We start from the raw sequence: 12076 nt of genomic DNA, 5'->3' as shown, positions 1-12076 counted from the left end.
TGTGGCACAGACCTATGTGTATTTGTGTATGTGTGTGCTTCTGTGTGTCTAATAATGTTTGCATTTGGGCATACAAACATCTGTGTTGAAATTATTCACTCCGGGAAACCTTCATGAGTTGTTTTTGTGTTACATTCTGTACATATGAAGATTAATATCTGTCAGTCAGACTGTAGCGGTGGGTCATCTCACAGGCAAAAATCTGGTAGTGATTCAGAGACTGCCCGGCATTTCGCTATAATCATGCGTATTTTATGTGTGAAATTGGAGACATTAATAATTAAAACCTGACCTTCATATAATTATAATTCACTTAATTTAGGATCATAAACAACGACTTATTCACCACTTAAATCACCATGATAATATACAGTCTATATATTAAAAAAAAACAAACAGTTTATTACATTAACAATTTTAGTTAACAACAGTGGGCTTGCTGGATAGCTGGGTAACAATCTGTGAACACAATTTTAGAGCAACATTATAATACATCTGGACTTTCTGTCTCTGAACTCCCTGAACTCCAGTTTCATGTATTGAGACTGGGGATAGCTAATTAACATGTTTGAATCAATTTACAGCTGTTCTGAGGGTGTCTTCAAAGTCTCCAAAGACCTTTCTAACCATCTGGATTAAAAAATAATCCAGTCCAGTGAATGACAATAAGAGATTTCCCAAGCTAAGCCTGTGTTTGTGAATCAAAACAAAGAGGGCAACACCATGGCTCAGACAGAAAGCAGACTGGCAACATGGTAGATGGATTTTGCATTCATACAGCTAGAAGTGTCTGACATTTATGTAAGCATTATCAGAATAGCCAGAGAAACTGGTAGTTTCCAGAGTGAACTGAAACTATGCTATGCTAATGCAGAAAGGCACAGACTATGTGAGTTAATGTCTTTCTTTGGTGAAATCAGATACTGGAAGCTGGAAATAATAATATGAGAACAGTGTGACTGAACCAAAACAGCATGGTTAAGGCCAGAGAGTACAAACTGAAACTGAAAGATGCTATAAAGAGCTTCAAAGTGGAGTAATAATTTAATATCAGAGTTCCCGAGAGAGACCAGTCTCTCAAGAAACAGAAAAATTAGATATGATTCAAATATTGATTATAGGCCTGCATGTGCGCGTGTTTGTGTGTCAATGCAAGTGAGCTGACTCCTTTAAGAATCTTTGTATTTGTTTATATAAACAGTTCTACAGCACATGTACTGTATGTATAGGTATTTTTAACTAATCTCCGAATGCAATTACAGCTGAGAAAATGGTTTGCTGATGCAGCTTTTATCGTGTTGTAGATTTGTACCTGTGTCTTTAAAGTCTCATTTACACTGAGTTAGCCACTCCAATAAAAATGAAAAAGAGTTTTCCTTCTGGAAGTGAGAAAGGAAAGAAAATAGACAGGAAGAGGATAAAAAAAAGTGAGACAGAGGTGAGTGGCGTAGATAATAATGATTAAATATAACACCAAATAACCAAACGCTGCACATCTGATCCTAAATGTGGGAGAGACTTGACTAAAGCATCTTACTGTGGCATCACTCGACTTCTTTTGTTTATGCTGAAGTTTAACATCAATTAACTTAGACTGCAGAGCAGCCTAGCGTGCCCAGCTCTGCCGTCAGTGACAGTAATAATATAACTGCGATGGAAGGCTGGTTGGAGGGGCCCATTGTGATTTTTGTTGAGGTCCCCAACAGACTCTGGAGTCGCCACTGAACCCATCCATCTAACTTGGATGTAGCAACTGTAAATCAATCAGTCGATCAACTGAGACTAATTGATAATCCGTTTATTCTTTCAGTCACTTTTCTAGGAAGAACTCTGGGTCCAGCGTCCCAAAAATAAAGATTCTTTCCCCCCGTTTTCTCTTTTTAATGGCTGAAAACAATTGTTTTCTGTCTTGTGATGTTAACAAATTACCGCATGTGGATATTTGTCCTTTGCGTTTATCAAATCAGAATGGAAAATAAAAATAATCGGCTGATTAATCAGTGATCGGAATGATCGTAGCTACTGTTTCTGACCAACTTTAAAAAGCGTCATCCGATAACATCACGAACTCGATGCCAATCAAGGCTAGGGCCTGCGGTCTGCTCTCTGAATGAATTTTTCCTTTAAACTCCCTCTTCTCTCTCCTTGAATCATCAAGGAGCATCACTCCTCACAAACGGAAAGAATAGACAGCCAAACGCACGCACGCACTCATGTGGCCTCTCTCTGCGCATAATGATTCATCAACCACCGTTTGCTCATGAAACCGTGATTTCGGGTCCGATGAGTTCATTTACGGAGCTGGGTGGTTTGTCGTGGGCCCTCGGATGCCCCCACCCCCACCTCTCTCATCCCGCGTCTCGACGGACCAAACGCTGCTGCTGCAGCATCACCGGCAGCCTCCAAACTGCGTTTTCCCTGCCGCGATGGATCCCTGAGTAAACCGGCGAGCTGCTGTCAGAGAGACACCGCTGTAGCTGCTGTGGGCAAGGACCGACACGCAATGACCGCAAAGAAATGGTGCCATAGGCTCCAACTAAGAGATAAAGAAAGGCAATTTTATTTCTAGCGATGTTATAGGATCGCCTTGTTTACCTTCTCGACAGATAAGCAGCCGGGTGACTGTGGTATTACGGCATGTAAGAGCTGGATAACTATTCCTGTGTGACCGACACCCTTCTGCCGCTGATTACAGTGAAATGAAAAAGGTAAGCTTGTTGACACGTTCAGGATTTACATCGGGCGTTGCGGGTTTCAGTGAAGAAAAAAAGAAAAAAGAAACAACAAAAAACCTGACAGCTCAAATGGGAGCTCATCAGGCTGCATTGTTGCATCGACAATTCCAGTCTTCTTGAGTTAAAATTGACGATTGATTTGGGTGTTTGGATTAGGTCGATTTTCACCTGTCGAAATACGAGTGTGCTTTTAGCGCAAAGAGCCCTGTAAGTAACTTGACATAAATCAATGTAGGTATCATGTCAGCAGCTTGATTTATTGTGAATGTAACAGTTATTCACTTCAGGATGCCTGGACTACCTGGCTTCAGCCTGCCAAAGCCAAAGTCGGTTTATCCTGTAAGATAGTGGTGCCTGAAATCTTTTTTCTCTCCCCTTTTCAGTCTTATGCGCACATCTTTGTTTGTCAAAGTTATCAAATCTTTGCTTTCATCATTCCTGCAGGGAGAAACAGCCACTGAATTCAGAGTTTGGAAAGGGAAAAGCATGTCTTTTGAGAACAATTAGGTGAATCTCTGTTAGCTTTTAACTCTGCAGATTTTGAATTAATCAGAACCAAATTTATATATATATATATATATATATATATATATATATATATATATATATATATATATATATATATATATATATGGTGGCATTGCTTTTTCTTTTCTTCTCTTGATCCTTAATGAGTGGAAATAAAACCCCATACGAGCAGCAAAAACTCAGGCTATCCTCGAGTTTCATCATTCTCGCTCCTAAAATATTGCAGTTTTTATTATCGAGTATGTGAAAGACATATTTCTAAGGGGCCCTGTCCTCTGGAGGGAGCAGGAGCTGCCTGCTAAATTTTTTGTGTGGACAGAAACAAGCTCTCTTCTATTGTAGAGCTGCCGATGAGTCCGTGGGGGATGATCGATAGCCAGTTTGTATCAAGGCCCGTGTTTCAGCTGTCATTGTCGAACAGTGGTCTCTACAATTAAAAGCCCATTTTGTTAGTGAAAGACTGATTAATAATTCATCTGCAGCTCAATGGAACCACAAATCTGTGGATGGCACACTGAAGGATGCCTGTGGCTTCACAGTGGCTTCAATCTAGTGCTGTGCAGGCTGGAAGGTTTACACATCACTATATAGGCAGGATGGTAAATACACACTTTACTGTTTGCTGACTTTTAAATGTGCACTGGATTGTTTGCTCTAAGCAGAAAACTAAAAGCATACACACTCAGTGTTGAGCAGTACAAACAAGACATCTCTGGGTATCCAGTGTCAAACAGCTCTGTTGGTGGTGGACTGTAGCCTCTCACTGCGGTGTCAATGTCATATCTGCTGCCAGGGAGCCAACAGCCATGATGATACTGTACCAAGGAGTTTGAAGGAAACCCAGCTGGCTCCGGTCCAGGATGGTGGGTGTTTTAAAAACCGGCTTAGTCAGGGCTACTGCAGGGAGTGATTAGAAAAGATAGCATACAGTATCACACACATCAGTGTTACGTCAACAGGACGCAGAGCATTAAAAGTATTTTCACACCAGGACCCGGACAAATCCAGAAACTGAGCCAGAGTTGCAGAATCCATCACACTGAACCCATTATGTGAATATTTAGAGAGCTGTCATGCAAACTATCCAGGCATTATTATTTTTCTTAAATCTGAAACAATCTCAAAGATGAATATTTGTAGTATCTCCTAGTGAAAGAATGTATTTAAGTGCACGGAGTAGCGTGTAATCTTGAGTACAACTTGTATGCTAACATGAGTGCTTCCATTTTAAGTTATGTAACATTTCTACTCACCCACATTTCAGTAGGAAACATTGTACTTTTTACTCCACTACATTTATTCACTGGTGGAGGAAGTGCTGAAATCTGTTACTCAAGTTAAAGGAGCAGGCTGGAGTGTAGAAATATGCATCCCTATAACTGAAAGTACTGCAATTAAAATATATTTCAAGGTAAAAATGTCAAAAAACCCCAAATGGCTCTTTTCAGAATAAAATAAAATAGTCATTGGTTTGATGCATAAATGGGTAAATATCACCTTAAAGGGGTTGTTCACTCCAAAATCAAACAGATATTTTTTCTGTCACCTGCAGTGGTTTTTCCCATCTATATTTTTCAATGTGTATCAGAGATATGTGCTATAGAAATGTTTGTATTTTCTTAAAAAATCACGATTTAAAAAGAAAAATCCACAAATCTTGGTGCAAGCAGTTTCCTGTAGGAACATTTTTCTTTCTGCTGTCTCCACTCTCCAGCCAACCAACTATCCAGAAGGAAGCCGTCCACCCGTGATCACAGACTTGTACTCGAGACAGTATGACAAGATACAGATATTAATGGCATTTATTTCTGCTGAGCTGTATTGTTCGCCAGCATGGCTTGTGTTTTAATAATCTGATAAATGTAGTGTAACAAAAAAGTATCTGGCCATTCAGGTCAGCTTTCACAATAAAGCCCCAAACAGTAGATGTAGAGATACTGATGAGTACTTCCTCAGTTAATAAAGGTAAAGACCAATGCACCAAACCAAACCAAAACAGTCCAGTACAAACAATAAAAGCTGGGCCTAACTGCATTTAACAGACACAAAGCAACATTTTTTTTAATCTCTGTTTTGGTCTCTACCAGCTTATAGGAGAAACATCAAGCTATTAACCTGCTAAATGTGCAGCCAGCTAGTCGCTAATCATCAGTTTTCTGTTGCAGAAGAAATAATGTTAAATAATCTTTTATCCTGAAAATAGTTGTCTGCTGTTGCTGAAACTGTCTGGGAGTAAGAGAGGTGGGAGTAAATCAAAAATGAAGTTGTGGACAGAGAGCTTCACCTCACTGTAGAGCTACATAAAACAGTGGGTGCCTGGAAGCAAATGGAGCCGATAATTCTCTCCAGTCTTTTTTACGTACAGTTTATAAGGTTTCCTGAAGTATGGCTGGCCATGGTTATTACCTGTATCATTAGAAGAGACAGAAATATCATATAGCATTGGCCTAAAAAGCATTTCAATGCACAAGAAAAACAACGTTTTCTTATTCTGTCTCCTTTGTTATTAATTTGGCTGGATTTCCTCCTCTCTCATCTCGCTCCAGATTATCAGCTGTATGTGGTGGGAGTAAGGTCAGGTGACAGAAACAAGAGGTTAAATACAGTATAGCAGCGTCACCAGCCTTTATGTCGCACTGTTATATTGACTGATGTAGTACTATAACTGATATCAATATAGTTTGCTGAATTTAATATGTCTGTTGTAAATAAAACTACTGTTTGAGGTAGCCTATTGATGCTATTTGTTCCACATTTTTAATGTCAGTAAAGGCACACCTGTAAAGGGAAAATGCACTCACTGGACCTGAATTCTAGAAATGAATTAATTTGGAGTTTAGATACAGAAATGGACTACATTTAGACTGTTTTAAACTATATAATCAAGACAAACTTAATGAAAAGTTACTAATCTGTTCACTGTAGCCTCATCAAAATGAAGTTACTGAGAGAATTTTTAAAAAATTTTGTTTAATTTGTTCATTTCAACATGGCAACCTATACCAAGTGCAGTAATAAGGTTTTATCACTCCATCAGACAGCCATACCTGATTTACATTTGGCTCATGTTTACTTCAGGTTGTTTTCTTATTCACATCTGGACTGTTTTGAACACAGCTGCTATTTTTAGATTGCTCAGAAGAGGTCCCATTCTGTCCCCTTGCACTTTTGTGAGCTTCTCCGGTGTGTCAAATTGATGATTGTTCAGTTTGAGTAACAGAGTGAAGTCTCATGGAGGCAAATCTGCTAAACAGGGAGTGAAGATTGTATTTAGCAGCTTCATATTTTGTTGGAGTTTGTTGAGGTAGCTCTAGTTTGGTTTGGTTTTTTTTGGCTGCTCTTGTGCATGCTGGGGACTGAACACATGGCATCATATTTTTTTAACATAAAAATTTATATGGGCGTTATCGTAGGCGGCATGATATATGACAACCCGTAGTTTGGACCCAGCTCTTATCACCAGCGATGATCCTCAGCACGTGGAATCAGTTAAAAACACAAGCTGATCTTTTGCCCTTGTACAAGTTTGAGGTCCACAATGAAAGTGGCTAGAATGGAAATTCTCTCCTTGGAAATCTTTGCTTATACTATTTAGTAAAAAGGCAGGGATTCATGAGATCTTCAAGGTGAATTCTGTGTGAAGTCTGTATGTTCTCCACGGACCTACTTGGGCTCTCTCCCAGTACTCTGGCTTCCTCCCACATTCCCAAGGCATGCATGTTCGTTTAACTGATAATTAATTGGCTGTAGGTGTGACTGTGTGTGAATAGTTGTCTGTCTCTCTGTGTTAGCCCTGCAATAGACTGTCAACTTGTCTAAAACGTTCCCCACCTCTCACCTAAAGGTAGCTGTGATACACTCCAGGCCCCCTCTGTGATCCTAAACTGGATCAGCAGTTAAGATAATGGAGTTTTTGTTAACATTTTGATGGGTAAAAAACAGTCAGACTGATTGATGGAAACCATTTGATTGAATATAACTTGAGTACAAAAAAATCCTCATTGAAAAAAAACTCCCAAAAAACAGACATGGATAAAATAAGAATTCAAAAATGTTCTTAAATGAGACCCGTTGTGTTTGCTGTCTGACCGGGAGAAGAAATCCCATACAGTATTTCAAGCTGTTGTTTCTTTGTATTTACCATAGCAACAAGCCACCGGTGTAACTTCGGTTCATGCAGAAGAATGGCGCTCTCAAGCCAGCCATGTGTACAGTTCCTCCTTATCATTGGTGAAGTGTCTTAGTGCTCCATCTGTTCAGCTATTGTCTCATCATCACCCTCTTAAATTTGTTGAGAAAGACGTCTCAAATTAAGAGCAAAGATGGCGTGATTTCAGCTTCGAGGAGAGTCGCTCATCTCATTCTGTATGTCCGAAACAGAGAGAGATTTTACGACCTTGGTAATGCTTCTCTCGGTCCATCTCACACAGGAGCCGATGAAGCGGCTGAAGGTGATTAAAGTCTGCCTCCATTGATGGTCCTCTGTGCTGCTGAGTCAGTGACCTTTCCTGCCATCGGGTCACTGTGCTTAAATAGCTCCTCTGCTTTCCTCTCCCTGTCTCCTACCCTCTTATCCCTCTTATCCTGTTCGCTTCCTTTGTGCCCTCTTCTGTTTAGCGGCTTGTTTCACGCAGCAAAAACAACCCCCAAGGACAAATCAAATGAAATGATAAACATTCCGCTACATCGCACCAAAAAAGCTCTCTTTCCTCGGCATACTTCAACTGTCTTTCAGCGTTCGTCAAATTCAAGTTGAAACATCTCATACTTTCCGCTTCTTGCGAGCCCCAAAATAGAAATCACCGTTTTACAGTAGGCCCCTGACAAGTGTCTTGTTATCTTCCTGCATGTGTCATTTTACAATAAGTCCCTGCCTGGGCTGCGTCGCTGAATGGATCCTCTGACACAAATTTGCATGTTAAGCTTAACGTTTTTCACCAGGGACAATTTATCAGAACGCAGCAATTAATGAGTCTGTGTCCCCTGGTGATTAATTATGTCTCATGTGTCCACAGCAGAGACAATCCCAGGAACAGTTGTTTGTTCAGGCCAATGTGTGTGCATTTTATTTTTTTATTTTTTATGTGAAAAACAGTTTTCTTGGTGTTGAACAAACATTTGCTTTGCTTTTTCCTACACGACCAGTTTGCAGCTGGATGCAAATAAAAGCTAACAGACAAGGACAATTGACAAACCGTGATTGAGAGACGTCTTCTGTGTGAAAGGTAGAAGCAATACTGTAGGAGACACAGAACGCTACAGGAATAATGCAGGGTGACATTCAAAGCTCAGGGATATTTTGTTTTGCAACTACAAAGAGAATTTCTTCATTCTTCGCTTGCATTTCTGGGGCAGCTCTCGATGATTGTGTCTGTGGGTGGTTTTGTGTATGTAAAAATACTTTTTTGGACGAGGACTGAGCTCACGGGTATTCATTGTAATATCCACTGCCCTTGAATCAGAAGTTGGCTTTAATTACTTCTTTGTAAACATAAGAAAACTGGTGTTCAAAACAGATTTTGCCTTTTGGAAACCTGCTACCCTCCAGCAGGTCCAAACCAAATGCATAAATTCACTTACATATTCCAGAGAACAGTGGGATAACAAATGCGCATCATGCTCTAATGTGTTGCTGGACAACATTGTGGTAAACAAACACAAGCATGCAGATAAAGTGTTAGTTGCATTATCCAGGGAAAGATCCACTCCTACCTTAAAATGCCTGCAGCAAGATTTGTTTGCTTTAAAGCCAGTGTTAAATTGATAGAACTATTATTAACTTGCTTTACTAGTATAGAATTGTTTGGGCCTAGATATTCATTTTACTGCAAAACAGTGGACAGACAGTGAGCTTAATAGGGAGCCAGAGAGCAGATCTAAGCCCTCTGAAGATTAACACTATGGGTTGCCTGCCTTCTGGCTCTTGCCGCCAATTACATTCACTCAAACCGAGACCTGACCCCGGGTGTGTGCTTGTGTCACAGCCTTGGCCCTCGGCACCATATGGACATGGCATTGCATGTTATCACGTGTGTTGCTAGCACTGCATCTCATCACCTCAACACAAGATTATTTTGACCTTTTGGCATGCATGGCTTCCCCTGATTTCATGCATGCAGCATCAGGGTCCGAGTGTGAATAGAGATAATTAACACTTCTGACCAGGACTGATCTCTGCAGCATTTTTTTGAAACATAATAATTAAGAATGCTTGCTGAAATAAATACTCGACTGGACTCTAATTTATTCAACAAGATACTAGAGATGAAAAATTCATTACTGACGCCAAGCTGCAACTGTTTTGTTTATGGTCTATTAGTGATAAAAAGAAAAATGTAGCCTCTATTCTTTGTGAAATTTAGACATCAAATCACCTATTCTGCAGCAAAGTTTTGCTTAAGTTAGAATCATTTAGTCCTGGTGAATGTGGTGACACTTATGGTGACAGCAAACACTTACCCCGAGAGCACACTGGGTGCATGTCTGTGTTGTCACGTCTCAGACGAGGTTCGTTCCGTTCTTTGCACGATTTCAAATTACACTTGGAGCGTTTCAGAAGCGTTTGGTCTGTAGGAGATTCTTTGTGCTGTTTCTGTTCTGACATCCTGCTCTCCTCATCTGCTGTTTGGGCAAAAATACAAAAGAAGGAAAGCATTTGTGTACAGTGCAACCAAATAAGCATACAGTACATCGTTTAAGCGCAGAAGTCGGTCATAAAATAATTTCAAACACGATCAGGTTTGCAGATGATTTGCATGCACACAGTACAGTTTTTTTTCCACACAACAGCTGAACACAGTGAAACCAGTTGGAGGTGTGCAGCCTCTTGCCTGCAGCTTTTCTAGCAGCTCATTGTGGCTGTCCATTCTGTTTCATGACACTTTTTCGAAGATTAGAGTGTATCGATTCATGGACTAATGCCACAAATGATTGTTGTCTTGCTTCGTACATACACTTCTGGTAAATGATCACGGTCACCCTGTTTTTGACAGCTGAGTGCTTTTTAATGTGATGCAGGAACAGTTTTTGGTCCACCACACAATGCATGATGTAAAGAGAGGCTAACTAATAAGGCTGTTATCAGGGAGATTTAATTCTGCTAGATCACATGTAGATATTATTAAGTTTCCCTTTGTTTAGGTAGGTTATCTTGTTGTAGTGCTGGGAGGGATCATAGACTGCTGCTACAGTACCAGTCAAAGCTGCTATACAAAGGGACTTCCAGTTGATAATGAATATTTACATTCTCTTTCTGTAATTATTACAGTTAGAAAAAAATGGTAAGGTTAAGGCACCTTAAAAAAGCCATTTATTTCCACCTGTTTTTGTGTCTGATTTTATATATTGTTGAAAAAATTATTTTAAGATTTTAAGAAGTTCAAAGTGAATGAGCTTAACTGTAGATGTGTCTACCTTCCAAAAAAGATTTGGACTTCCAAAACTAGCATAGAGCTAGTTCCACTGGGTTTATATTTGGATCGTTTTGAAATATTTCCAAGTATAGATTTTTATAAAGTTATCATGTATAAGAACGCCACGCAAACTTTAGTCTGCTACATAAAAGTCAAACATGTTACACACCAAACCAACACTCCAACGTCCTGCACTGTTGCTGAAAGCAAATACTGCATGTTGACCGTAGACTCACCCATTAAGTATGTAATATATTGCTGTTAAGACAGAGCATATACTCTTAATTTTGGCCATTAAACATAAGAAAAACATTGTTTTTCCCTCTAAACTGGACCAAATAAATTCAAAAAACAAAACTTCTTTATGCTCTTGTAATTAGCCATTCCCACCCACACGAATCAGGACAGATTGTTATGGTGTTTAAACAAAATCGAGGTCTTTCTGTGTTCAAAACGCTCTTATTATTAGGTTTGTAATTCTATAATTCTGTTTCTCAAGGAGCTCGTCGACCTTTAATATGTTAATATGTCTCCGCTGCAAAGGCAGCCAACAATATTCAAATGGTATTAAATTATTTACCCCCCCAAAAAACACTGGCACATATAAGAGTTTCACATGGAGGCTAATGTGCGTTTCCCACACCATGACTGTACAGAGGCTGCATCAAGCCAGACAGAAAACATTACATCATTCCCAGTAATATTTTCTGTCCACATAAGTGGTAATGTGTGCACTTTCACTGGCACACACGTTCTCATTTAGGCAAAGGATTTCAGGAAGGAATACTGTAGCCTTTTGTGTGATGCAGATTAAACTAAGCTCAAGTTGGAGACTGGGAAATCATACCGTGGCTTTGCTTTGGCTTAATCCTGCCTGTGCATGGTGTCGAGATTTTGAATAATAACGTTAAGTCACTCCCACAGCTTGAGATATAACAGAAAAGTTAGAAAACTGTAGCCATATCAGAACTCAAAGTGCAAAGCAGTCAACAATTAAACATGTGACAACCTTGTCAGCTGGAAATCACATTACAGCCTTCTGCTAATTTGTTTAGCCAAAAATGTTTTAGTGGAACGTTCCTACCAACCAAATAATGCATAGACGCAATGTTTTTTAATGAAGGCCGTTCTGCCTTTTAGCTTCATGTGCAAGTCGTAGCTGGATGATGGTCGATATAATGTGCAGAACTGGGGCGACAACACTGTTGTTTGCATTGTGAGTTCCATAAGTGTTCAGTTTAGGCAACAATCAATGATAGGTTTGATAATTTATGATAATCTTTTTAAAAATTTAACATCTTTACATCTACTGTGTCACCACCACACCACTAAAGTGGTGTACATAAACATGTATTGGGAATTTATTTTGTTTTTTCCAGGGAAACATGAGTCACAGTAATG

At 39.6% G+C, this 12076-nt stretch overlaps 1 protein-coding gene across 7 annotated transcripts in view; it reads left to right on the top strand.

Annotated features, from left to right (window-relative positions):
* The first annotated feature begins 2184 nt into the window (after positions 1–2184).
* The window catches only part of dlgap4a (discs, large (Drosophila) homolog-associated protein 4a), a 101304-nt gene continuing 91412 nt past the window's right edge, over positions 2185–12076 (top strand). For all 7 annotated transcript variants that reach the window (XM_063463239.1, XM_063463238.1, XM_063463236.1 and 4 more), the window contains exon 1: positions 2185–2708. The gene's annotated coding sequence lies outside the window, so the exon portion shown is untranslated. The remainder of the gene's footprint in view (positions 2709–12076) is intronic.

This window comes from Pelmatolapia mariae, linkage group LG20 (genome assembly GCF_036321145.2).
Source record: "Pelmatolapia mariae isolate MD_Pm_ZW linkage group LG20, Pm_UMD_F_2, whole genome shotgun sequence".
Classification (NCBI taxonomy): Eukaryota; Metazoa; Chordata; class Actinopteri; order Cichliformes; family Cichlidae; genus Pelmatolapia; species Pelmatolapia mariae.
The sequence above is the reverse complement of the archived record's forward strand: the minus strand, read 5'-3'. Positions and strand labels throughout refer to the sequence as shown.